Source organism: Bos indicus, chromosome 29 (genome assembly GCF_029378745.1).
Source record: "Bos indicus isolate NIAB-ARS_2022 breed Sahiwal x Tharparkar chromosome 29, NIAB-ARS_B.indTharparkar_mat_pri_1.0, whole genome shotgun sequence".
Lineage (NCBI taxonomy): Eukaryota > Metazoa > Chordata > Mammalia > Artiodactyla > Bovidae > Bos > Bos indicus.
Genome location: NC_091788.1, coordinates 272,100 through 299,864, shown reverse-complemented (window position 1 = coordinate 299,864; position 27,765 = coordinate 272,100). Strand labels below are relative to the sequence as shown.

General features: G+C 38.9%; 1 long non-coding RNA gene across 3 annotated transcripts in view; it reads left to right on the top strand.

The window, feature by feature from the left end:
- The window catches only part of LOC109558298 (uncharacterized), a 76,977-nt gene extending 50,273 nt beyond the window's left edge, over positions 1-26,704 (top strand). For 2 of the 3 annotated variants that reach the window (XR_011565001.1, XR_011564999.1), the window contains 5 exons: positions 1,608-1,788; positions 5,190-12,314; positions 13,559-13,787; positions 16,729-16,774; positions 17,923-22,651. This is a non-coding gene — a long non-coding RNA (uncharacterized lncRNA). Of the gene's footprint in view, positions 1-1,607; positions 1,789-5,189; positions 12,315-13,558; positions 13,788-16,728; positions 16,775-17,922; positions 22,652-26,243 lie in introns of those variants that run through there. The other variant, XR_011565000.1, reaches the window with a different exon arrangement.
- The last annotated feature ends 1,061 nt before the right edge of the window (positions 26,705-27,765 follow it).

Genomic DNA, 27,765 nt, shown 5'->3' with positions numbered 1-27,765 from the left:
GTGTTGTAAGGACTAACTTATCCTCTAGGATTTTACAGAGGAGAAAGTGTTACTAGTATTGTGAAGTGTGAAATTCTTGGAAATAATATAGCAGGTTCTTAACAGTGAAAGCTTCTAATAACTTAATGTATAATTTTCCAAATCATCATTTTCATGAGCATACAGAAGCCCACCATAATGGAAACCTTATTACACGTTTACAAAAGCAACAGTTAGAACTGGACATGGAACAACAGACTCGTTCCAAATTGGAAAAGGAGTATGTCAAGGTTGTATATTGTGACCTTGCTTATTTAACTTATATGCAGAGTACATCATGAGAAATGCCAGGCTGGAAGAAGCACAAGCTGGAATCAAGATTGCTGGGAGAAATATCAATAACCTCAGATATGCAGATGACACCACCCTTACAGCAGGAAGTGAAGAGGAACTAAAAAGCCTCTTGATGAAGGTGAAAGTGGAGAGTGAAAAAGTTGGCTTAAAGCTCAACATTCAGAAAATGAAGATCATGGCATCTGGACCCATCACTTCATGGGAAATAGATGGGGAAACAGTGGAAACAGTGTCAGACTTTATTTTTCTGGGCTCCAAAATCTCTACAGATGGTGACTGCAGCCATGAAATTAAAAGACGCTTACTCCTTGGAAGAAAAGTTTTGACCAACCTAGATAGCATATTGAAAAGCAGAGACATTATTTTGCCAACAAAGATCTGTCTAGTCAAGACGATGGTTTTTCCTGTGGTCATGTATGGATGTGAGAGTTGGACTGTGAAGAAGGCTGAGTGCCGAAGAATTGATGCTTTTGAACTGTGGTGTTGGAGAAGACTCTTGAGAGTTCCTTGGATTGCAAGGAGATGCAACCAGTCCATGCTGAAGGAGATCAGCTCTGGGATTTCCTTGGAAGGAATGATGCTAAAGCTGAAACTCCAGTACTTTGGCCACCTCATGCCAAGAGTTCACTCATTTGAAAAGACTCTGATGCTGGGAGGGGGCATATTAGGAGGAGAAGGGGACGACAAAGGATGAGATGGCTGGATGGCATCACTTACTTGATGGACGTGAGTCTGGGTGAACTCCGGGAGTTGGTGATGGACAGGGAGGCCTGGCGGGCTGCGATTCATGGGGTCGCAAAGAGTCGGACATGACTGAGCAACTCATCTGAACTGAACTGCAACTGACTTTCAGTTGTTTTTCACTTTTTTGTATTCTATTTAATACTGCAAGGAACACCTTTTCTATAAATTCATTTCTACCTTTCTAATTATTTTAAATGTGCATTTTCTTAATAATATCGTATAATTTGTTCAATGTATGAGAACTTAAAAATGGTCTGTAATCTATATTTATAAACTATTCTTAGGAAAGTTTATATACTTTACATTCCCACCTGCAGATTCACGAAGTAGCCATTTTTCTCAAGAGAAAATGAAAACAAAATTTATACAGTTTTTTTCTTAACCCTTTGTCTGAAAACAGTGACCATTTTTAAGTGTTTTCATTGTATTCCCCCCACATTTACTACTTTAAACATTGTGAAGACGGAATGAAAGTTATTGCAGCAGTGAATAATCTCATGATTTTCTAAGAAGAGTTTTAAATTTTGCAGATTCACTTTAAAGCAAGAAGAGAATAGAAGAAATGCCGAGATGTTATATGAAAAAATGAGGGAGCATTTAAGAAGAAAAGAAGACCAATATAGTAAAGAAGTTAAAGTGAAACAGCACCTAGAACTCACTTTCCAAGCAGTAGAAGTGATAGTGAAGACTGACAGAAATAATCTGAATAAGGTAGAGTAATCTTTGGTAAAAATTTCAAATTTCTAACATGATTTTATCAATATTATTTATAATATCCCCTTTTTAAAAAATACCATTTATTTAGTGTCATTTTGTTTAGTGTTATAGGAAATTTTAGGTTAATTGTTAAAAACAAAAGAAAAGAAATTCAAAGTTCCCAAAGTAACAAGGCCAGAAATAAGAATTGTATGATCCTGACATGCTGGGTGCACTTTTTCGAGCAGAGGGAGGAAGAGGTCACATCAGTAGCTCACACAATAGATCCTGAGAAACCACAGGGTTGAGAATGGTGTAGAAACTGGAGGTTAAGCTCTCAGCCCACCTCAGGCAACCAATCCTTTAGCCTTGACAGACCATTCATGAGTGAATAGGTCTAGAAGAGAAGGGGCGCTGGGAGGGACCATCGTGCATAATTTTACACCAAGTTGCCTCTGGCCTTCAATCTGGTAGGTGGCTGAGGGTCGTGGACCCCCCTCCCTCTGTGCCCGTCAGCCCTCCAGTCCACCTGGCCCATGAACAGCTCAGAGCTGGCTCCAGCTTTCCCAGCTGCATTCTCCCTCACAGCAGAGTCCTCAAGGACAGGTGTTAACTGGCATCCTTGAGAGGTGCAGGAATTTTTTTTCCAGCAGTTGGTAGAAACCAGACACTCTTGAAGTTGGTTGTCCTTCCTTCTGCAGAGTTCTTGAGTGGCATCTCACAGCAGAGAAATTTGCTTGCACACCCGATGTCCCTCTCAAATATGGACTGGGTCCCATCCCCGAGGTCCTAGCAGCAGATCTGCCACAATGAAAAGCTCTTGGGAAGAGCTCGGGAAAGTAGTATTTGTAATTCAAATCCATTTGTCTAGAGCAGTCAGGTTGTGACATACGAAGGCATCCAAGGAGAGGCCTTTAATATTTTCCATAGGAATTGATCTCAAATCTTTTGTGACTATCTCAGAGGAGCCAGCACCCTGATTGTGGTTTAGGCAAGGAAGACCATGTGTGGTCCACCATCGACTGTGCTACCCAACCAAGTCCCTCTGCTTTGGAGTGAACGTGTCAGTCACTCCATGCACCTCATCAGCTTCAGTGTCTGAATCAGAGTCCATTCTTGGCTCCACTGTCATTTCTTTAACCAATACCCTGTCAACGACCTTTTCACATCATTTACTGGTTTTCATTTTGTAAAAACTACGACATTAGTTGTAAAAACACTTTTGAACACTTTAAAAAGTTCTTTATTTAGAATAAAGTTATAAAAGTGCCTCCCCCGCACCAAGGGAAAACAAAACAAAACAAAAAAAACTCTTGCTACCAATTAAAGATATTCTGGGTTTTAGTAATAATTTCACTTCCTCGATTGATCATTAGGTTAGTTTATCACTTCCCCTAATGGTAAGGAGGAAACTATAGGCAGTTTAGAGACCACATTTTGGATGTGATTCTTCTACTCGTGAGAAAATGAGCACTCTGCTCTGTGAATGTTCTATTTCAGTACAATGAACTTTTAAAAACAGTGATAGATATGGCATAATATATATTTAGTGATAGTTATTAAGTGTTTTTCATTGTGTTTTCCCCATCTTACTATTTTAAACATTATGGAGAGATAATGAAAGTTATTGCAGCAGCAAATAATCTCATAGTTTTCTAAGAGCTTTCTAAATTTTAGCTTATTTACCATTAGTGTATGTACCATGAATGAAATAGGAAGCTTATTTTGTATTGATATGTTTGTACTAGAGACATGTGGTTTGATGTAAGAAGACTAGTAGAGTCCAAAGACCTGGAGAAAAGGCTGCAGCTTACTCATATTTTTAACTTTTTCCTTTCTAGAATCATTACAGCTAGTGAGTTAATTAGTGTTTGTAGAAGTGCCTAGTACAGTTTTCAATAGGTGTAACTCTTGTAATTGCCTATTAAAATGTTAGAAGGCAGCATATTCTCAAGGAAAAACTTTTTGTACAAAATTTAGTCTATTTATACAGAGTTAAGACTCTTACTGTGAAGTAGATGTATAGGAGGTATCAAATGCAGTGTTTATAAACCTAGCAAGTGGTGTTGTTTATTGAAGTATAGTTAATTAACAATATTCTGGTAGTTTCAGGTATACAGCACTGTGATTCAGATATATATGTATATGTGTGTGTATATTATATAAATGGGGCTTCCCTGCTGTCTCAGACTATAAAGAATCTGCCTGCAATGCAGGAGACCTGGGTTCAGTCCTTGCGTTGGGAAGATCCCCTGGAGAAGGTGGAGAAGGCAATGGCACTCCACTCCAGTACTCTTGCTTGGAAAATCCCATGGGCAGAGGAGCCTGGTAGGCTGCAGTCCATGGGGTCACTAAGAGTCAGACACGACCGAGTGACTTCACTTTCACTTTTCACTTTCATGCATTGGAGAAGGAAATGGCAACCCACTCCAGTGTTCTTGCCTGGAGAATCCCAGGGACGGGGGAGCCTGGTGGGCTTCTGTCTATGGGGTCGCACAGAGTCGGGCACCACTGAAGCGACTTAGCAGCAGTAGCAGCAGCAGCATGGAGAAGGAAATGGCTGCCCATTCCAGTAGTCTTGCCTGGGAAATTCCATGGACAGAGGAGCCTGGCAGGCTATAGTCTATGGGGCCCCAAAGAGTTAGACATGACTGAGTGACTAATTCACATACACACTCACTCACACACATGCTCATGTGTACACACATATTCCGTTTCAGATTCTTCTTGCAGTATATTAAGTGTAGTTCCTTATGTTGTACAGTAGATCTCTGTTGGTTATTTTATATCTACTAGTGTGTATATGTTAATCCCAACATCCTAATTTATCCCTTCCCTACTCTTCTTTCCCCTGTGGTCACCATAGGTTTGTTTTCTGTGTCTGTGAGTCCCTTTCTGTTTTGTGAATAAGTTCATTTTAGATTCTACATATAAGTATTATGGTGTACTTGTCTTTGTCTGACATCACTTAGGGTGATAATGTCTAGGTCCATCCCTGTTGCTGTAAATAGCATTATTTCATTCTTTTTTATGGCTTACTAGTTTTCCATTATATAAATATTCCACATCAGATGCAATTTTTAAGTGTAGTCAGATCTATGAATCTTTTATTTTAAGACTTCTGGGTTTGTTTTAGTTTACAGAGAAGCATTTCCAGTTCTGAGCTTCTTGAAAATACTCTTGGGATTTATTTTTGACTTTCATGGATTCATTATCTTCCATTAAATTTTTGAACCTTTGGGAATTTCTGCTTGTATAAAGTCTGAGGATTGTATTGAACCTTATTTTTTCCTGTTGGAGACACACTTGGGGCAGTCTTTTCATTGTATAAACATACAAGTTAGTCTTTCATTTCAGAAGAAATCATGGAATGTCACTTTACTGTACTAGCTAAACATCTCCTTTGTTTCACTTAGGTTTATGATAGTTGTGAAGAAACAAAAGACCTGTTGCACAAAAAAGCACATGCTGCAGGAGGAAAGTGCCATGCTAAGACTGGAGATAGATGCACTGAAAAATCAGCACCAGGAAAAGGAAGAAAACTATTTTAAGGTCATTGAAATTCTCAAAGTAAAGAATGATTATCTTCAAAAGGCAATAAAACTGAATGAGGAAATGTTAACAAAGACTATATCCCACTATACAGGCCAGCTTAATGCTCTGAGAGCTGAGAATACAATGCTAAAATCTAAGCTGGAGAACGAAAAAGAAAGTAAACAAAGACTGGAAACGGAAGTGAAATCCTACCATTCTAGACTGGCTGCTGCCTTATATGATTATGATCAAGGTCAGACCTCAAAAAGAGATCTGGAACTTGTCTTCCAGAGAGCAAGAGATGAGTGGTTATGCTTGCGGGACAAAATGAAGTACGATGTGGCTAATCTAAAAGATAACAACGAGATGCTTTCCCAGCAACTATCTTCAGTGGAAAGTATCTTCAATAAGCTGAAAATCAAGCTGTATCACATGAGAGATAATCTTAGAGAAAAGACTTTGATGTTAGAACATGTCCAGGGAGATCTAAGCCAATCAGAGTCTCAAAAGCAGGAAATTGAACACATGTATCAGAATGAACAAGGCAAAGTGAATACATACCTTGGAAAGCAGGAATCCTTAGAGGAGATATTATCTCAACTCCAGAGTGAAAACATGTTGCTCTGGCAGCAACTGGGTAATGCACGAAACTGAGCCGACAGTAAAGAGAAGACGGTCTTTAGCATCCGAGACCAGTTTCAGCAGATCGTGAGAAAACTTCAGGCCGAATATGAGAAACAATGTCTGATGCTGGAGAAAAGAAACAAGGAGTTAATCAAGGAATGGAATCATTTAAAAGAGAGAATGTATTGGTACAAAAATGAGAAAGCAGAAGGAGAAGTGAGCATCCAGAAGGAGAAATAATTCTCAGACTTCCTGAAAGAAAGTTCAGAGTGATTCTTGATTCTGGCTAAATGTTGAATCTAGTTGAATAGAAAAAATACACAGGCTGTGAAACTATGGTCTCTATCTAAACCAGCCTAAAAGCATGCCTTGTATCCAGCAAATAAAAATTAGACCAAAGAAATCCTTTACTTTGAGTAGGGACATCATGTCGTTTATGAAATGTTAAGAGATTTAGTTCTAAATTGTTAACCTAGACAGGTACTAGTAATTTACTCTTTATTAAGGTAATAATTTTAATGTTTATGTTACCACATTTCAGTATCATAACAAAGCAGATAAATGAAATGCTCAAACCTGAAATGAATATTTCAAAATGAAGCTTCAGTTACCTGGATTATCTTGATAGTCAATTCCAGGTTTCCCAGAGGCTGTATTTTATATATCGTACTTTGGCTTCAGTAGCTTGTCATAGCTTTTTGTTATATTTGTTTGTACAATTTTATTTTTATTCATGTCAATTTGAGTTAATATGGGAAACATTTTAGCCTTGAATCATTTATTCTTAAAGCCTCTCAACTCTTCAAATGCATCTACTTATCATTAAATCATAATTTGTGACTCACGTGGTGAGCTTTAGCAAAACTATTCTTGATTTAATCTTCCCACTGCTATTTATGATTTACTTAACATTTTTTACAAACAATTTGCTCATAATTCCCATTTTAAGTATCAATTACTATGATTTGAATACAAGCTTGTCCTCTAAAAATGAAGGATGGCAGGATTCATGAGCAGCAGGAATGGAGTGAGTCAGGGAGAGGGTTGTAGGAGCTGCGGTCTGGAGGCAGATAGAGGCCAGGTTATCGAGGCCCCATGAAGGCCATGGGAGCAACCTCATTTTTTAAATTGCAATTTTCTTTTATATTGGAATATGGTTGATTTACAATTTTGTGTTAGTTTCAGGTGTACATCAAGTTGATCCAGTTATTCGTACACTATATCCATTATTTTTCAGTTCCTTTTCCCAGGTAGGTGACTACAGAATATTGAGGAAAGCGGTTAACCAAAGGCAAAGGTGGGGAGGAGGGATAAATTAGGAGTTAGGGATTAACATAGACACGCTGCTGCTGCTGCTGCTGCTAAGTCACTTCAGTCGTGTCCGACTCTGTGAGACCCCATAGATGGCAGCGCACCAGGCTCCCCAGTCCCTGGCATTCTCAAGGCAAGAACACTGGAGTGGGTTGCCATTTCCTTCTCCAACGCATGAAATTGAAAAGTGAAAGTGAAGTTGCTCAGTCATATCCGACTCTTTGCGACCTCTTGGACTGCAGCCTACCAGGCTCCTCCGTCCAGGCAAGGGATTTTCCAGGCAAGAGTACTGGAGTGGGGTGCCATTGCCTTCTCTGATAGACACACTACTAGATATAAAATAGATAAGCCACAAGGGAATGGCCTCATTTTTCTGCTGAGGTAAGAATCTATTGGAAAGATCTGAGCACTGGTTGGAATATGTGAAAATCTCTGAGTTAATCAAAGCTTCTAATAAAAAAGGAAAGGAAAATGTTTCCACACTGTTTCCACAGTGTGGAATTTTCCATCACTTTTCCCACTTACACACTCATTTCTTTCTGGACGTGAGGTAGTGAAGCTCTGCAGATTTATTGGGAGGGGCAGGGCATGGACAGTGGGGCCACATGCTTTGTCTGAGTAACTTAATATCAGGAAGGCTGGAGGGTGGCCCCTTTTGTGTCTATAACCAAAGTCAGTGAGGAGGAAAAATAAGGTGAGTTGCTGTCTGCGGTGATAGTTTTCAAAGTCCATATGTTGGAGTTATCTATTATTAACATAACATAATAGTAAAGTGATTTGATAAACTCAGTGACAGAGCATCTTATGGGGCAGTTGTGAGACAACTTCAACAAGAACTGGATGATGGTGTAAAAAAGCAGTCTATGTCAGAGGCTTCACTGAAAGTCATGTCATGTTATGGTGGTAAGTTAGAAGCTGAGGCACAGGATTTGAAGAACAATTGTGAACTACTACAACTACGTCTACTCACAAGTCAGGTATGTATGAAATTGAATGTGTTAACAGTTAATATGTAGGATAAAGTGTTTTAGAACACTCATTTTCATGGTCAGCTTTCTTCTGTATTTTTGTTACAAGTAACTTACTACAATTTTCTTATCTTTATAATGCACTCATTCCTTAAACTCTGACTTTCATCCTACCATTTGCATTATATTACATTTTTCTTATATTATTTACCCTTAGGAAAGTCGAGAATTGTGCCTCATTATTCACATAAGTTGAGAGCCTTTTTTTTTTCCCTTTGAAACAATATTTTATAAGTGATAGCTGTATTACCATGATGAGCCTAGCCAGAGTAAAATCAGAGGATAATATTAGTTTAATGGAATGTTCAGAAAATTATCATTTCTCATCTTTCCTTTTATGAATGGCTGTAGATTTCTGTATATGTATATGTTTATGAAGTTTAGGCATTGAAGTTTAGTTGAAGTTTAGGCATTGCCTTCTTTCCTTTTCATTTTAAGGATATTGTAAAAGCATTGAGGTACTCAGATGGTGTAGAATACGTACATCCAAACTAGAGAATTAAGAAGATTATCTGGATCCTGCCATTGGATTTTTTTTTAAAGCTACTGAGATATAATTGACATATCATGGAATTCACCCACTCAGCATGTGTAGTTCAGTATCTCTTAGTCTAGAGAGGTGTAACCGGTGACTACAGTCAATTTTAGAGCATTTGCATCACCCCCTAAAAGAAACCCTGCATCCCTTAGCCACCACCCATGGCCTCCCATCTCCCTCAGACCCAGGCAACCCCCAGTCTAATATCAGTCTCTGTATACATGCCTGTCCTCAGTATTTTATATAAATGGAATCATGCTCCTTTGGGATTAGCTTTGCTCATTTGATGTCATGTTTTCACAGTTCATCCATGTGATAACAAGTATCAGTTCTTCCATTTTTGTTGGTTGTCAACAATAAGCTAAGCCATGTATCCATCGTCACTTGATGGAGCTTTGGGTTGTTTCCGCTTTGGGACTATTAATAATGCTGTTGTGAACATTGATTTCCATGATTCTGTGTGCACATGCTTTTATTTCCCTGTGGTTGGATCTTACCTCAAAGTTAGCTGACTTTTTCACCTTTTCTTGGCCCTTGCTCAGACTGTCCTTTCTGTCTTTACAGTTTCTTTTCCTCTTGGGTAGTCCTTCATTATTTCAGACCTGGCACCCAGTCTCTCCTCCTTCATGGAGCTTTCGTGACTGTCCAGCTCTTTGAGCCTTTTCACATCAGCACTTGTTACCTAGTCTCTGAGGAAGAGTTTAGCCCCTAGTTTTACATTGTCGACATTTCTTCCATGAGGGGGAATCTTGGCTAAGTATACACTGGTGTAACAGGGAATATTTATTGATATGCACAGCACTTGTCTTGCATAAATGGACAGTAACAAAGGATTACAAGAATGAGGCATTTTTTGTTGTTGCTGTTCAGAAAAAAATGTGCGGATCATCTCTGTAAACTGTTAGGAAATGGGATTTCTTTAACTTTGCAAATAATTCTCTTTGGAATGCAATTCAAATTAGCAAAAAGTCTTTGTACTTCTGAAAAAGGCTTATGGGATTAGAATCCATATTTATAAGAGTTATTAATTGGAGTCTTATTCTCACAGTCTTCTTTTGGGAGGGACTTACTGACTTAGCCCTAGATAACTCAATACAGTATCCCTCAAACTTCTTTAAAATCCTGGGTAATTAAGATGGGGGGAGGAGTAAGAGACATTCTACTAAGAGGTGACTTTTGGTCATTTTATGAAGAAAGATAGAAAAACATTTCCGTAGAGCAATAAAAGAGTGTAAAATCAAGTGCAATTTTTGTGTGACAAAGATGGCAGTGAAGAATATATTTTGTGACTCTTGATGGTTTGAACTTCTTTCTTGATTCTCTGAGTAATCTCTGCTCCTACATTATACAATACAGATACCATTGCATTTATTTGATCCTGGGTTTGAGTTAGGCTGTGCTTAGTCCACTTTCTTCACTAGCAAACAGTATCTTTTTATTCTTGAAGACTGATGATTTTCCAGCAGAGCTGGAAACTGCATCTCCAAAATGTCTGCACCTGGATGCAAAAAATCAAGTTTTTCAACAGGAGTTATTATCTATGAAACTAATGCAAAAGAAATGTAAAAAACTAGAGAGAAGAAAAAGAAGTTGGAGCAAGAAGTAGTGAACCTCAGAAGTCATATAGAAATGAATATGATAGAACATAGTCAAGTAGAACAATATCAAGAGGAGATTGAAGAAAGAGTGAGACAGAATCTCATAGAGAAATGAAAAGAAGTCAACCTATTTTTGCAGGTTAATTTGTTGATCTGTCATATGCTTGAATTCACTTTCACTGAACATTACATTTTGGATCTATACAGCTTATGTGTTTCATCTACCTCCCTAAGAGCAGTTAGTTTTGTAGATTTCTGGAAGGAAGGGAGGCACTTGTTTTCTCTTTAAATATTTCAGTTTCCATCACAGTTATCACTAAATTGATCTTTCAGAATGATTCTCACTCAGATCAGATCAGATCAGTTGCTCAGTCATTTCCGACTCTTTGCGACCCCATGAATCACAGCACGCCAGGCCTCCCTGTCCATCACCAACTCCCGGAGTTCACTGAGACTCACGTCCATCGAGTCAGTGATGCCATCCAGCCATCTCATCCTCTGTCATCCCCTTCTCGTCTTGCCCCCAATCCCTCCCAACATCAAAGTCTTTTCCAATGAGTCAACTCTTCGCATGAGGTGGCCAAAGTACTGGAGTTTCAGCTTTAGCATCATTCCTTCCAAAGAAATCCCATGGCTGATCTCCTTCAGAATGGACTGGTTGGATGTCCTTGCAGTCCAAGGGACTCTCAAGAGTCTTCTCCAACACCACAGTTCAAAAGCATCAATTCTTTGGCGCTCAGCCTTCTTCACAGTCCAACTCTCACATCCATACATGACCACAGGAAAAACCATAGCCTTGACTAGATGAAACTTTGTTGGTAAAGTAATGTCTCTGCTTTTGAATATGCTATCTAGGTTGGTCATAACTTTCCTTCCAAGGAGTAAGCATCTTTTAATTTCATGGCTGCAGTCACCATCTGTAGTGATTTTGGAGCCCAGAAAAATAAAGTCTGACACTGTTTCCACTGTTTCCCCATCTATTTCCCATGAATTGATGGGACCGAATGCCATGACCTTCATTTTCTGAATGTTGAGCTTTAAGCCAACTTTTCACTCTCCACTTTCACTTTCATCAAGAGGCTTTTTAGTTCCTCTTCACTTTCGGCCATAAGAGTGGTGTCATCTGCATATCTGAGGTTATTGATATTTCTTCCGGCAATCTTGATTCCAGCTTGTGTTTCTTCCAGCCCAGTGTTTCTCATGATGTACTCTGCATATAAGTTAGATAAACAGGGTGACAATATACAGCCTTGACGAACTCCTTTTCCTATTTGGAACCAGTCTGTTGGTCCATGTCCAGTTCTAACTGTTTCTTCCTGACCTGCATACAAATTTCTCAAGAGGCAGATCAGAATCCTTTTACTTATAAGACCAATGGGTAAAAAAGAAGATCATTAGGAAGAAAAGAAAATATTGTGGTTTAAAACTGGTACCATCCTCTTGAATTATTCTTAAGTCATCTTGTTCAATTTTTGAAATTTTAAGTTGATCCTCTTATTCTTTGAATTATCAGATTATATAATTACTACTATATCAGTGATGCCACTTTAATTTTATAATTCAGATTTAATTCACTTCACATTAATGATAATTCTTTTAAACTTCTGCTCTTTTTTTTTTTTTTTTTTTTATCTTTGAAATCACTCTCTGAATCACTGTCTCAAAACTAAAGGGAACAAGTATAATTTTCCAGGTTAATGATTATTTTTAAAATGTTATCTTTTTCAATTTGCCTTAGACACAAGCTGAATTTCAACAGATGGAACTCAGAATTAAAGACTTGGAATCTGAACTCTCCAAAATGAAAAGTTTGCAAGAAGATTCTAATCAAGCAGAGTTGGAAAAATATAAGCAACTTAACCTAGTAGAATGTGAAGTTAGAAAGTCATTGGAAGATAAACTAGACAAGTAAGTCAAAACAAAGAATCAGAAAAACTAAATTTAGTTCATTAATTTGTCTCTAAAGCCTAATTTTTATAGAGTGGGGTACATGAGATTAGTAGGAAGTGAAAGCTAACTAGATGGTCATGGCTAAGGGGGTGCCTTAAGACAAACTAGTAGTCCTGTATCAAGTTTTTCCACACTATGTAAAGGCATACTTATGAAATAGGGGGAAATTAACACATGGGTTAAAGGTAGGATAAATCACAAAGTGGCTAAAAGTAATATAGAGACCTGACTGAGAGGTCTGGAGAATGGAAAGGGCAGATCCCACCTGCAGTGCCTAGTACAGGTTTCCCCACTATCTGAAAGCAGAGCACTCCTAGGCAGCCTTTCAAAAGCCAAAGCAGCATAAAGCAAAGAAACAGGTACCCGAGGACACATTCTGCTAGTCGATACATAAAATGAATATGCACAAGTGAAGCACAGGTCCTCCCAGACAAGGTTTTGGGCTGTGGGGACTTGATGCTGAGATGTGGGGAGTGGCTTCCGGGGAAGGAGCTCAGTGGGGCCAGTCTCCCTGCTTGGGGAGTGCGATGCCTCTTGCTGTAAAACCATACACTGATCACTGTTTAGAGTTTTGGCTTTTTAAATGAGACCAGAAATTGTCTTCAGATTTTTTTTTCTCTATCATCAAAAACAGGTACTGACATAGGCCCTTCGTAGAAGTGAAGTAACATAAAGTGAACTTTGGAAAAGCAGAGGATACTTGTAATTGATCCTGGGGCCGTTTTAGCTCTTTTCAGTCTCACCCTTTGACTTTCTCATCCTCCCTTGATATTGTGGCTCTAAGTGATACCTCAGAGCCAAAAGCTTAATTTCTCCGAGGTCGTGAGTGAAACTTGTGTACAATGGTGGTGAAAGAAAATGCTTGAAAGTGGCTTTGTGGGATGGGGTGTTTCTTCATCCCTGAACTGTTTCCTGGAGGCAGGTGTATCCCAGAAAGCAGCAGGTGTCACTGTGAGGCCACCTCCCTTTCTCTCTGATGCCCTTTCTCTCCTCTCCCAACTGTGACTTGTTACTTGAGGAGCCCTAGACACATGTGTACTTCTTTAGAATAAGGTTACAACTATCACTGTTTACAGGAGGTCTGCTCTGTGTTTTCAGTGCTCAAACAGTTTATTGAGAATTCCATTTACTATATGGCAACTTTAAAAATGCAGATAATTTAGGGAAACATGAGTAAAGTTGGTGTTTTCCATCTTCCCCAGGACTCATGAGAGGCTGGCAGTGATCAGCACCAAACTTGAGGTGAAGACGGAGCAGAACACATCTTTACTCAGATCTCTTAGCACGAGGCCAGTCCTGGAACCCCCTTGTGTTGGAAATTTCAATAATCCTTTAGTGCTCAACGGAAATCTTACTCCAAGAGCAAACGTAGGGTTTTCTACCTCAATTCCATGCCCTTCAAATAACAACATGGAGATTTTCTTGACTGAGGTTAGTTTTATTATCTTTTGTTCATTGGGTTTCAGATTCCTGATATGAATGATCCTTGTTTTTAATTTGGTGAACTTCTGAGTTGTTTATTTGACTTATGCAAACTAAGTAAAAGCTGTCATTAACTGTGCTAATCAAGGAGACATTTAATGATATATTTTTTTTTTGTCCTAGATCTCTTGTTTTGAAGAGATACTTTTTAAATTTCTTGAAAAGCTGCATTGAAATTCTACTTTAGAAATGAAATCTTATTGCCTAGTAACTGAAAGTATACTTTAAGATGTTTGACTTACTTTCTAATTGATTTCACTTTAGCAGTGGTTCATAATCATTTCCAAGCTTTATTGTACCCACCACAGTTTATCTACCCCTAAGCATAAGTGACAATGGCAACCCACTCGAATACTCTTACCAGGAAAATCCCATGGGCAGATGAGCCTGGTAGGTTGCAGTCCATGGGGTTGCGAAGAGTTGGACATGACTGAGTGACTTCACTTTCACTTTTCACTTTCATGCATTGGAGAAGGAAATGGCAACCCACTCTAGTGTTTGTGCCTGGAGAATCCCAGGGATGGGGGACCCTGATGGGCTGCTGTCTATGGGGTTGCACAGAGTTGGATACGACTGAAGTGACTTAACAGCAGCAAGCATAAGTGAATCACTGGCATCTAAACAGTAACCATATATAGATGTGTTTTTATTTGAAAGAATCCTAGATAAATCCTTTTTATGAATTAAACAAACTTGTGATCCTAAATCAGAAGATTAATTTCTGGTTTTAGATTAACATTTTTTGTTATTTTTTTGTACAAGAGTATGTCTTTAATTGCTATTTTACTTATAGAATTTTGATTTAAATTTCTAAAAACTGTCTTGCTGAGCAGTTATAGAATGTTTCTAAATTTGTAGTTAATGCAAACATTTAAAAATTATAAATGAAGCTCGCTTTATCTCTATCTTGACATCATCTGGATGAATGGTATCTAAGATAGTAATGATGCAGAGTCTTGAAATTGTAATCAGTTTTTATTGTGTAATCATTGTGGTTAAAATATCCATTTCAGTCTGTGCACATGGGCTTATCATTTTGATAGTGTTTCTGTGATGTTGGTGATGCAAAGACAAGTAGCCCTTGTTAAATGCAGTCTCAACCTGTTTTCTCATTTGACATCTTGCCATCATAGAAGAGCAACCTAAAGTTTCTTCGACAGCACTGCGGCTATGTTGGGTCTTAGTACTTGAGAGCCATGAAACTGGAGGACGTGCTTTAGCTGTGCAGTCACAGCAGGCCTCTAAAAACTTCTTCCCAACTCAGATACTTCCCCATGCAGGCCTAAGGGGAGGAAGCAAATGCTTGACCCCCATCCTAGACACAGGCTGCTTACTGCAGACCAAAGTTCATGGTGCTGTGGGCACATAACATCTTTTCAAAGAAGAGATTTGGAACCAAGCAAGCACTTCTTAGTTCCTTGTCCCAAACTCATCCATTAGATAAATCTCCTCTCTTCTCAAATGGAGGGTAGGAATATAAGTCCTCGCCTTGAAACTTCAGGCTGAGGAAATGAAATTCAACTATAATTTTTGACCAGACTTAGATTATAATTGAGATTACACTCATACTTTTTGTATAAACTAACTAATGATGACTGCTTGGATAGATGTATGCTAGACAGTAAAGAGATATCTGTTTCATGTTTTAAATTTTGCTCTAAATAACCCCAAATGTGGATAATTCAATGCTGACTGATTTTAGTTAATCAGGTTTTATCTGGAGGAAATGAACATCCTTTTAAGGACAAATCTCTTCAGTTTAGGCCTGCTTGATTCAAATAAAGATTTTCTCCTTCAAGTTCCCTGTTTAGTTTTTAAAAATATATTTATCATTTCTAAATTAACTATATCAACTGCTACAAATAGGTGTTTGCTATTGGTTTATTCTTATTTATGCATTTAAAGCACATAATTTAGTTAGAAAGTCATGTCATGCCACAAGTGGGTTTTAATTATATAAGAAGGATTTATGTACTCATTTTGTCCATGTTATAATTAAAAATCTGTTTTTTCTTAACCTGCAGAAGTAGCTGCCACAGGACTCAGTAAGAATGGCATTGGCTTTGTTACTTCTTTTGTAGAATTTGGAACTTTGAGTAAATCAATGAGTCTCATACCTTACAAAAGTTTTTTTCTTCAAATAAAACAACCTTTCTTCTAAAAAAAAATCTTATGCGTGGAACCATGTTATATAAAATGGAGACAAGTATAGAACCATTTAGCTAAAGAGTGGCCAGAGTTCCTGCAGCTGTGACTTCTCTGTTCCTCAACCATTCAGTGACCCCTGTGGGACCTTCCCCTTCTATGGGATGGAGTTTGGAAACTAACACTTATGAGAGAATCCTTCTCACTAAACATCTTCAGAATTAAATCTTGCTGGCACATTGTTTTCTTGTATATAATTTTCTCACCTTTCTGTGTTTTTGTTAAATGGAAAAGTTTAAAGAAAATCACAGATGTGTTCTCCTTATTAACATTCAACTCAAACTACTTCCTCCATTTGAACAGGATCCTCACCTAGAAATCAAAATAAAGTCTCAGAAGTACATATATAGGCCAGGAGCTTTTAGGGGAGAAGATAGTCATCTTGTGGGTCATTCTGAGGATTATGGGTCATTCCCTAATTCTCTGAAATTGTGTGTACTTGATAGACGTATTTTATTGTACTTTTTATCGAATTAATGTAAATAGCATTCCATATGTGCGTTCTCTGTTATCTATAAGCAGAATAAGTAGGAATTCATTTTCTTTTTTTATATGATTATTTTTTTCTACTGAAGTAATCTTCAGGTTAAGTCTAGTCTCTAAAAGTATTATTTAAAAGTCACATTTCATAAGTTATAAACATATAGCTTGTTTATCTTAAAGATAAATATTTGACTTATTTCAGATGCAGCGGGAGTTGGACAGGAGTATAGCTAGAGAACTAAGAGAAGGTATGTTGCCAAAATGTATGAATTAAATTTAGACATTGATTTCTGAAATACACTGTAAACAATAAATGGCGTCTATTACCATTGTTTGGATAACACATGCTATGTTAAATATTTTTTATACATAGCTAATGAAAAATGTGAAAACATGAGCAGTCATAGTGAAAAATATCCTTCTTCATTTATTCATCATGTACCATAGCTTGAAAACAGTCTCTGAAGGTCTGTGTATTTCTGTTTATTTCTAGTTGTATCCTTCTTCTACTTGCTCTATCCTTGTGGAGCTATCTTCCTACACCCTGACACTATTCTCAGAAAACGTGGCTTTCATCAACTTCTCAAGTGTCTGGTAGTGGTTAAGGCTAGGAAACTCAGACTCAAGCAGTCACATTTGTGTAGCTGTCACTTGGTGGGTGACTTTAAAATTTCTCTGTCACTAGATACGTCACAAGTTTATCTTTTATCCTCATGCTCCAAACACCCACATCAATTTGGGTCCTGCCAAAGTAGTTGGCCTTATCTCATTACCTTACTCTGCCACTTAGCTCTGCATCTAACCAGCCAGACTGTGTAGGATCCCACAGATTTGCTTGCTCACCTCCGGTCTTTGTACATGTTTCTCCCCTCCATCTCTTGTACTTTTTCCTGTCCTTCAGGTAGCTACATACATATCACCTCCACCAAAAAACTGGCAGTACTGACACAAAGCTGGCTTCCCCTCCTGAGTGTTCCTTGCGCCGTCTTTTAAATCTTAGTATTTGTAACTCTGTATGGAAATTGTGTTTGTTTGTTTTTCTAGCATAGGGATATCGTTTTTCAGGATGGACTGGGTCATCTTCATCTTGTAATTCCAGCGCTTGTCACAGAACCTTTACATGAATACATGAGTATTCATCAATTCACTCAATTGCATGAGTACATGAATGAAGAATGAGAAAACCAGGAGCTCTGATACTCAGCCCCACATGCGACCATACGCAGATTATAAAGTTGTAATCTTGATTAGTATTTTATGTTGTGCCTTCTATAGATGTATTTCATTTTTCAGAACACTAGGAAAGGTCTCAGGTTTTGTTTGTTTGTTTGTTTTACTAATCTTAGTTAACCCAAGTATTTTAGGTAAAAAATATAATTCTTTCCTTTTCTTTCAGTTGATGCTCAGTTTGCATCTGATGCCTTTAGAGTGTCTTCTTGAGGATCTACAGATGGGTCAAATGTGTGTGATGACCTACTTTTGTAAACAGAAGAACAAGATATACAGATTTGGAAGGAAAAATACATGATTTAGAAAGATAAATAGGCAAAGTTTCTCTACTGGACCGTTTCCATGATATTTCATTCTTTCCCATTAAACATGATGAGAAAATCTTTATTAAAGGAAAATATTTTTGTATTATGTGTGTATGATGAAAATTTATATAGCATTTTAAGTGATGTTTCTCTGCATCTAAGTTACTTTTTAGTAGATTTAAACATCAGCGCTGTTGAATTTTCCATATTCTAAGTGATAGTGTTAGTCAATTGATTCTGACTCTGTGTGACCCCACGGACTGTAGCCCACCAGGTTCCTCTGTCCATGGAATTCTCCAGGCAAGAATACTGGAATGTGGAGCCATTCCCTTCTCCAAGGGATCTTCCAGATCTTGGGATCAAACTGAGGTCACCTGCATGGCAGGTGGATTCTTTACCATTTTAGCCACGCCCTTTACAAACTCAGACTGAGCTCTAATACCAGCTATTTAAACAGCACCCAAACAAGCAGAATTGCCATTGATATTTAGTGGTGCTGATTGATAGCATTTTTGTATTTTCCAGTTTTTATCACTACCTAAAGATTTAGATACTGCTGTTATGGCTTCTGTCAATGTTTTGATGTGTTACAATTGGTAATATTGGCATAAAACTTACTATGTGTAACTTTAATCACAGATTCATAGGCCTTTCCTCATGGAGAGACAAGATTTGCCTGAGCTTTTGCCTTTTAAATGAATTAACTTTTTATAATTTTTATTCTTATTAGAGGATAATTACTTTACCATATTGTGATGGTTTCTGCCAAACACTGACTTGAATTGGCCATAGGTATGTGTATGGCCCCTCCCTCTTGAAGCTCCCTCCCCATTCCACCCCTTTAGGTTGTCACAAAGCACCAACTTTGGGTTCTCTGCACCATACAGCAAATTCCAAAAAGACACATGTACCCCAGTGTTGATTGCAGCACTACTTACAGTAGCTAGGACATGGAAGTAACCTAGATGTCCGTCAACAGATGAATGGATAAAGAAGCTGTGCATCATTCAACTATAGAAAGGAATGTATTTGATTCCCTTTTAATTGACTTTTGATTTACTTTTCGAGGCAGTGTTAAAATTAGAGAAAGTTCCTCTGGATAAATAAGATTTGCCTAAGACTTTTCACCTTATTTTTACCCATCTACCAATCTATCTATTTTTGCTTTGCTTTTTGGGAAAAGTCTTGGAAGACTTTTTTTTTTTTTTTTTTGAGAAAGCACCGGACAAACAGACATTATCACAAAACTCCCCTAACTCCCATATATCCTCCTAAGGTACCATTTATCCTTCCTAAATGTTATTTGTTCTCCCATAAGTACCTCGCCCAAGTCACCTATTATTCAGAAGATGCCCTTTTCTCTTACTCCCTATCATTTATTAAGTAGTATATCAACACCCAGTAATTCCATTAATGCTGAAGAAGCTGATGTTGAACATTCTATGAAGACCTACAAGACCTTCTGGAACTAACACCAAAAAAAGATGTCCTTTTTATTGTAGGGGACTGGAATGAAAAAGTGGGAAGCCACGAGATACCTGGAGTAACAGGAACATTTGGCCTTGGAGTCCAAAATGAAGCAAGCAAAGGCTAACAGAGTTTTACCAAGGGAATGCACTGGTCATAGCAAACACCCTCTTCCACCTACACAAAACAAGACTCTATACATGGACATCACCAGATGGTCAATACTGAAATCAGATTGATTACATTCTTTGCACCCATTCAGGTATGACCTAAATCAAATCCCTTATGATTATACAGTAGAAGTGGCAAATACATTTAAGTGATTAGATCCAATAGAGTGCCTGAAGAACTATGGATGGAGGTTCATGATATTGTACAGGAGGCAGTGATCAAGACCATCCCCAAGAAAAAGAAATGCAAAAAAGGCACAATGGTTGTCTGAGGAGGGCTTACAAATAGCTGAGAAAAGAAGAGAAGCTAAAGGCAAAGGAAAAAAGGAAAGATATACCCTCCTCAATATCGAGGTCCAGAGAATAGCAAGGAGAGATAAGAAAGTCTTCCTCAGTGATCAATACAAAGAAATAGAGGAAAACAAAAGAATAGGAAATACTAGAGATCTCTTCACAAAAATTAGAGATACCAAGGAAACATTTCATGCAAAGATGGGCACAATAAAGGACAGAAAATGGTATGGACCTAACAGAAGCAGAAGATATTAAGAAGAGGTGGCAAGAATACACAGAAGAACCGTTCAAAAAAGATCTTCATGACCCAGATAACTACAAAGGTTTGACCACTCCTCTAGAGCCAGACATCCTGGAATGTGAAGTCACGGCCTTAGGAAGCATCACTATGAACAAAGCTAGTGGAGGTGATGAAATTCCGGTTGAGCTATTTTGAATCCTAAAAGATGATGCTATTACAATGCTGCCTCAACATGTCAGCAAATTTGGAAAACTCAGCAGTGGCCACAGGACTGGAAAAGTTCCGTTTTCATTCCAATCCCAAAGAAAGGCAATGCCAAAACATGTTTGAATTACCGCACAATTGAACTCATCTCACACGCTACCAAAGTAATGCTCAAAATTCTCTAAGCCAGGTTTCAATAGTATGTGAACCTTGAACTTCCAAATGTTCAAGCTGGATTTAGAAAAAGCATAGGACCTAGAGATCAAATTGCCAACATTCAGTAGATCATTGAAAAAGCAAGAGAGTTCCAGAAAAACATCTACTTCTGCTTTATTGACTACACCAAAGCATTTGACTGTGTGGATCACAAAAAAACTCTGGCAAATCCTTAAAGAGATCACCTGACCTGCCTCTAAGAAATCTGTATGCAGGTCAAGAAGCAATAACTGGACATGGAACAACAGACTGGTTCCAAATCAGGAAAGGGGTATGTCAAGGCTTTATATTATCACCCTGCTTATTTAACTTGTATGCAGAGCACATCATGCAAAATGCTGGGCTGTTCAAGAAGCAATAACTGGACATGGAACAACATACTGTTTCCAAATCGGGAAAGGAGTACATCCAGGCTGTATATTGTCACCCTGCTTATTTAACTTATATGCAGAATACATCATGCAAAATGCTGAGCTGGATGAAGCACAAATTGGAATCAAGATTGCTGAGAAAATATCAATAATCTCAGACATGCATATGACACTGCCCTTATGGCAGAAAGTGAAGAAAAACTAAAGAGCCTCTTAATGAAAGTGAAAGAGGAGAGTGAAAAAGTTGGCTTAAAACTCAACATTCAGAAACCTAAGATCATGGCATCTGGTCCATGCAAATGGCATGGACCTAAGATCATGGCATCTTCATTGCAAATAGATGGAGAAACGATGGAAAAAGTAAGAGACTTTATTTTTCTGGGCTCCAAAATCCCTGCAGATGGTGACTGCAGCCTTGAAATTAAAAGATGCTTCCTCCTTGGAAGAAAAATATATGACCAACCTCGACAGCATGTTAGAAAGCAGAGGCATTACTTAGCCGACAAAAGTCTGTCTGGTCAAAGCTATGGTCTTTCCAGTGGTCATGTATGAATGTGAGAGTTGGACTAAAAAGAAAGCTGAGCACCGAAGTAGTGATGCTTTTGAACTGTTGTGTTGGAGAGGACTCTTGAGAGTTCCTTGGACTGCAAAGAGATCCAACAAATCAATCCTAAAGGAAATCAGTCCTGAATATTCATTGGAAGGACTGATGCTGAAGTTGAAACTCCAGTACTTTGGCCATCTGATTTGAAGAACTGACTAACTGGAAAAGACCCTGATGCTGGGAAAGATTGAAGGCTGGAGAAAAAGGGGATTACAGAGATGAGATGGTTAGATGGCATCACTGACTTGATGGACATGAGTTTGAAAAAGTTCCGGGAGTTGGTGATGGACAGGGAAGCCTGGTGTGCCACAGTCCATATGGTCACAAAGAGTCGGACACTACTGAGCTACTTAACTGAACTGACTGATATCAACCCCCGGTTGTAGTCACCCCTTACAGTCACATTTCTTTGTGAATCTCTGAGTGTTATTGTTTCATTGCTCAGTCGTGTCCAACTCTTTGTGACCCCATCGACTGCAACATGACTTGCTTCCCTGTCCTTCACCATCTCCCGGAGTTTGCTTAAACTCACATCCATTGAATAGAACATGCCGTCTAATCATCTCATCCTCTGTCACCCACTTCATTCCGGTCCTCAGTCTTTCACAGCATCAGGGTCTTTTACAATCAGTTGATTCTTTGCATCAGATGGCTGAGGTATTGGAGCTTCAGCATCAGTTTTTCTAACAAATATTCAGGGTTGATTTCTTTTAAGATTGACAGGTTTGTTCTCCTTGCTGTCCAAGGGACTCTCAAGAGTCTTCTCCAGCACCACAGTTTGAAAGCATCAGTTCTTCAGTGCTCAGCCTTCTTTATGGTCCAACTCGCACATGTGTACATGACTCCTGGAAAGCTTGAATATTTTGGAGATTAATCTCCTGTCGTTGCATCATTTGCAAATATTGTCCCCCAATCTTTGGGTTGTTTTCTGTCTTGTTTATGATATCCCATGCTGTACAAAAGCTTGTAAGTTTAATTAGGTCCCATGTGCTTATTTTTGTTTTTATTTTCGTTACTCTTAAGAGGTGGGTCAAAAAAGATATTGCTATTATTTGTGGCAGAGAGTGTTCTGCCTATATTCTCATTTAAGAGTTTTATAATGTCTATCTTTACATTTTGGTCTTTAATCCATTTTGAGTTTATTTTTGTGGATGGTGTTAGGGAGTGTTCTGATTTCATTCTTATACATGTAGCTGTCCAGTTTTCTCAGCACTGCTTATTGAGGAGGCTGTCTTTTCTCCATTGTATAGTCCTGCTTCCTTTGCCCTAGATTAATTGACCACAGGTGTGTGGGTTTCTCTCTGGACTTCCTATCCTATCCCATTGATCTATGCAATATATTTTGATTTTTGTGGCAGTACCAGTGTTTTGATTACTATAGCTTGTGGTATAATCTGAAGTCCTGGAGCCTGATCCTATCAGCTCCTGCTCTTCTTTCTCAAGATTGTTTTGGCTCTTCAGGGTGTTTTGTATTTCCATACAGACTGTAAAATGTTTTGTTCTAGTTCTATGAGAAACACCATTTAATTTGATACAAATTGCATCGCATCTGTAGATTGCTTTCGTTAGTACAGTTATTTTGACAGCAGGAAACGGTCTATTCAGAGTGGTTCTAGGGATGTGGTGGCCACCTTGAATTAAATCAGATTCATTAAATCAGATCTGATTTTCCCAGCCTGTGGCTCTTTGTGTCCTGCAGAAGGTGCCAAATGACTGGCCAGGGCTCTGATGCTTTGGAAAACATGAGATGTAATTCTGAAAGGCCAGCATCTTAAGGCATTCAGTGGTCTGTCTGCTACCCTTCCTTTTGCTTCATTTTAGTAATGTGGGTCAAAAGGAGAAGCAGACAGGAAAATGGTTGCCTCTCCTGACATGTGGTAATATTGTGGAATATGAAAATGTGAGTCAAACAAAGAGACAGCCCAGTCAAGCAGCACATAAACACACAGGATGTGAGTGTGTACTTGGTCTTCTGAAAAAGATTATACAGAAAAGAATGGAAGTTATGAAACATACTTCAGAAAAAAAGGTAAAGAGAAAATATTTTAGAAAAAAAAATGGATGAAAAGAATAAACAGTTGGAGATGAAAGAGAGAGGAGAGCTCAAGGGAGCAAGAGACCAGGCAAGGTGGATAAAAGTACTGACATGCGAACTCCAGGAGGTAAGATCCTATACCTCTATTTCTTGCAGTTATAATAATAATAATTGAATTTCAGATGAATATCACATAAGTAGAGGGCAAGGAAAAATACACCAGTCATCTGAAACCAATGGAATTCTTTATTTCAAGGGACTCTATATAATTTTTATATACTATATTTTACATATATCTTACAGACTGCATTGTAGATAGATAGATAGATAGATATCTGCTCCTGCTGCTGCTAAGTCGCTTCAGTCACGTCCGACTCTGTGCAACCCCATAGACGGAAGCCCACCAGGCTCCCCCATCCCTGGGATTCTCCAGGCAAGAACACTGGAGTGGGTTGCCATTTCCTTCTCCAATGCATGAAAGTGAAAAGTGAAAGGGAAGTCGCTTAGTCGTGTCCAACTCTTTGTGACCCCATGGACCATAGCCTACCAGGCTCCTCCGTCCATGGGATTTCCCAGGCAAGAGTACTGGAGTGGGGTGCCATTGCCTTCTCCAAGGACATTATGAACATCCATAAATCTACACTAAAGATAGAGTGGCAAAACATGGCCAGAGATTAAAAGAATAATCTTGCTAACTACCCTCAGAGGAGTTATAATGGATGAAAAGCCAGAAGTTCCTGATTCAGCAACATCATCTCAGTGTTTTTTCAGTGTTCTGGTGCCAATGGAACCATTTTTTTTTTAAGTTTAGTAAGTTGATAAATGATAGGAAAGCTTAACATGACATTTATTATATATATATATATATATATATATATATATATATATATATAGTATTGTATATATATATCCTGCTTGATGCTTTAAAAAGTTAAAATTATGATCATAAGATACATGAAGGGTATAGACAATTAGCATCTTAAGACCAGCTTCAAGACTATTTGAAGCCAAAGGAGGAAGATTAGTCTAATTAAAAGTTACTTCTTGTTTAATAAAGAGAACTATATTCCTCAAGACTTATGCTTAGACATATTATTTTTAGCTATATTTTGCCTATTTTGTTACATGAAAGAAATTTTAATCTAGTTACTTTGTTTACCCAGATCTTCTTGCCCAGCCCTCTTTCAAAGCATTGAAAACAAAATATTTGAGCTGATTTTGTCCAGGAATTTTCACCGTTCTTGTAGAGTATCCTGCTTGTGGCCTCCATGTGTGGTGTTTATTCCCTGGTACTTTACTGTCAGGTTTCTCTGAACCTTAATGTCTCGAACACATGACATGAAGTGCTGAGACATCTCCCCCTTCAGTTCAGTTGTTCAGCTGTGTCCAGCTCTTTGCGACCCCATGGATTGCAGCACACCAGGCCTACTGTCCATCAGCAACTCCCGGAGTTTACTCAAATTCATGTCCATTGAGTCATGCCATCCAACCACTTCATCCTCTATTGTCCCCTTCTCCTCCCGCCTTCAATCTTTATCAGCATCAGGGTCTTTTCCAATGAGTCGCTTCTTCACATCAGGTGGCCAAAGTATTGGAGTTTCAGCTTCAGTATCAGTACTTCCAATGAATATTCAGGACTGATTTCCTTTAGGATGGACTGGTTTGATCTCCATGCAGTCCAAGGGACTTTCAAGAGTCTTCTCCAATACCACAGTTCAAAAGCATCAATTCTTTGGCACTCAGCTTTCTTTATAGTTCAACTCTCACATCCATACATGACTACTGGAAATACCATAGCTTTGACTAGACAGACCTTTGTTGGCAAAGTAATGTCTCTGCTTTTTAATAGGCTCTCTAGGTTGATCATAACTTTTCTTTCAAGGAGAAAGCATCTTTTGATTTCATGGCTGCAATCACCATCTGCAGTGATTTTGGAGCTCCAAAAAATAAAGTCAGCCACTGTATCCACTGTCTCCCCACCTATTTGACATGAAGGGATGGGACCAGATGCCATGATTTTAGTTTTCTGAACGTTGTGTTTAAGCCAACTTTTTCACTCTCCTCTTTTCAGTTTCCTCAAAAGGCTCTTTACTTCTTCGCTTTCTGCCATAAGGGTGGTGTCATCTGCATAAATGAGGTTATTGATATTTCTCCCAGCAATCTTTATTCCCACTTGTGCTTCATCCAACCCAGCATTTCTCATGATGTACTCTGCATATAAGTTAAATAAGCAGGGTGACAATATACAGCCTTGACGTACTCCTTTCCCTGTAGGCGAACAGTTTGATTTCTCCTCCCCTTGTCTTTCCATAAAAGGGAGTTTCGGAGGATAATTTCCCAGGAAATCTCCAGTGGTTTTAAGATGAAAGACTGGTTTTGATGCCTTAACTCATTCCTTACAGCTGTTTTGAGTTCTGTTCTCCTCGGTTAGCAGAAGCTTTTTAAAAAATCATTGGTTATTTTGCAGCCCCACAGTTGAGAGCAGAGGCTTTCCAAGGGCCAATCCAGTTCTATTTGAGGCTAGACCGGTCATCCATGTGGTTGGCCTCTGGTTCTCATCAGCTGTCTTGTTCTGTGTAGAGTGAAGACTGTGTGCAGAACGAAGGTACAGGCAGAAACGCTTCACAGTTCCTGTGTTCTAAGAACAGAGATGCTCCACTAGCTCACTCTTCAACCTTGTTCCCAGCAGGTATGATGGGTTTGTTTGAGTTCTGAGCTGCTGTCAGAGTGGAGAGTCTGATTATATCTCCATGCTAACCAAAATGTTCAGCACTGGTGCATCGCATATTGACTGATTTCTAACTTGAAGTCCTGGGGTCTTCCAGGAGGAAAGGATAGCAGGGACTTGCTCTTGTGTATTGTCAGTGGTGGTGTCTTAGATCAAATGCCTGCGAAGTTCCAAAATGTGACTGAAGTCAGGTGACCCAGCCCTCTTTCCCATGTAGTGAACAGCGTCAGGGACGTCTCTCCCCAGCGGGTACTTGAACTGTATATTCTTATCTTCATCATGGTAATGTAGCGAACTCTTCATGCTTGGCAATGAAAAGATGGACAATTCAAACCAGATGATTACAATCCACGTGGCTCCGGATGTAATAAAGACAGTCATATGATGAGACACAGTCTCTTTCTCACACACACATTCCACTCATATATGTTTGAGTTTAATTGTACTCTGCATCTGATTATACTCGTCTCTTGACTTGGCCCACACCATCATGGACCATGGGGCACAGAAAGACAGCTGGGGAGGCCCCAAACTGACCCTCCACTGGTGGTTATTTGAGAGCTGATCATAAGGCTTCAAGTTCATAGCTGCAGTGGGTGCTGCCCCTATATCAGTAGCTCAGACCTTCCTGTTGTACCAGAACATCCATCTAAAAATGGGTAACATCAGTAGGAAGACTGGGGCAGAGGGTAACACTGCCCCAGCAGGTTAACAGCCCTTGAAAACCAACCAATCTCAGGTCCCCTGGAAACTAGAGAGGCCTGTAGCTGTCACAAACAGATCAGACTACATAGATCTCATAGGAGACTCAGTCTGGTGCTCTGGGGATCAGAACAGATGATTTAAAGTCTCTTTCTGTATAACTCTGTGTTCTTTGGGAGAAAAGATTGGGGTGGGGGAGCAAACTGATTTCCAAAAACCTACACTAAAGAAAGTTAAACAGCTTTTTTAGCCTTTAATATTCTGGTTTGATTTCAAATCTCTAAGAGGGGGAAAAAAAGGGAGCTTTTCCCAAATATTTTTCAACTGGGATTCTGTCTTCACTGGGAATCACTCACATTTCAACGTGCACTAATGCCCCCTTGTTCCCCCATCCCAACCCAGTTTGGAGAATGCCAGCTGGAGAAGTCAGGGAATCTCCCACTGTCCAGGGTTGCCAGCTCTGCTGAGACTCAGCTCCCAGGTCAGTGGGAGTCAGCTCCCAGACAGTCCAAAGGGGTAGCCTTCACAACTGAACCCCCACATGCTTGGTGGTATGTGAATGCTGGCTAAGGTTACATCAATACGTGGATTAAAAAAAAAAATGAAGATCCACAGCCTGCCTGTGCACCCTTTCCAAAGGTTGCTCTGCTGAGAGCTGAGCAGCAGTGAGTG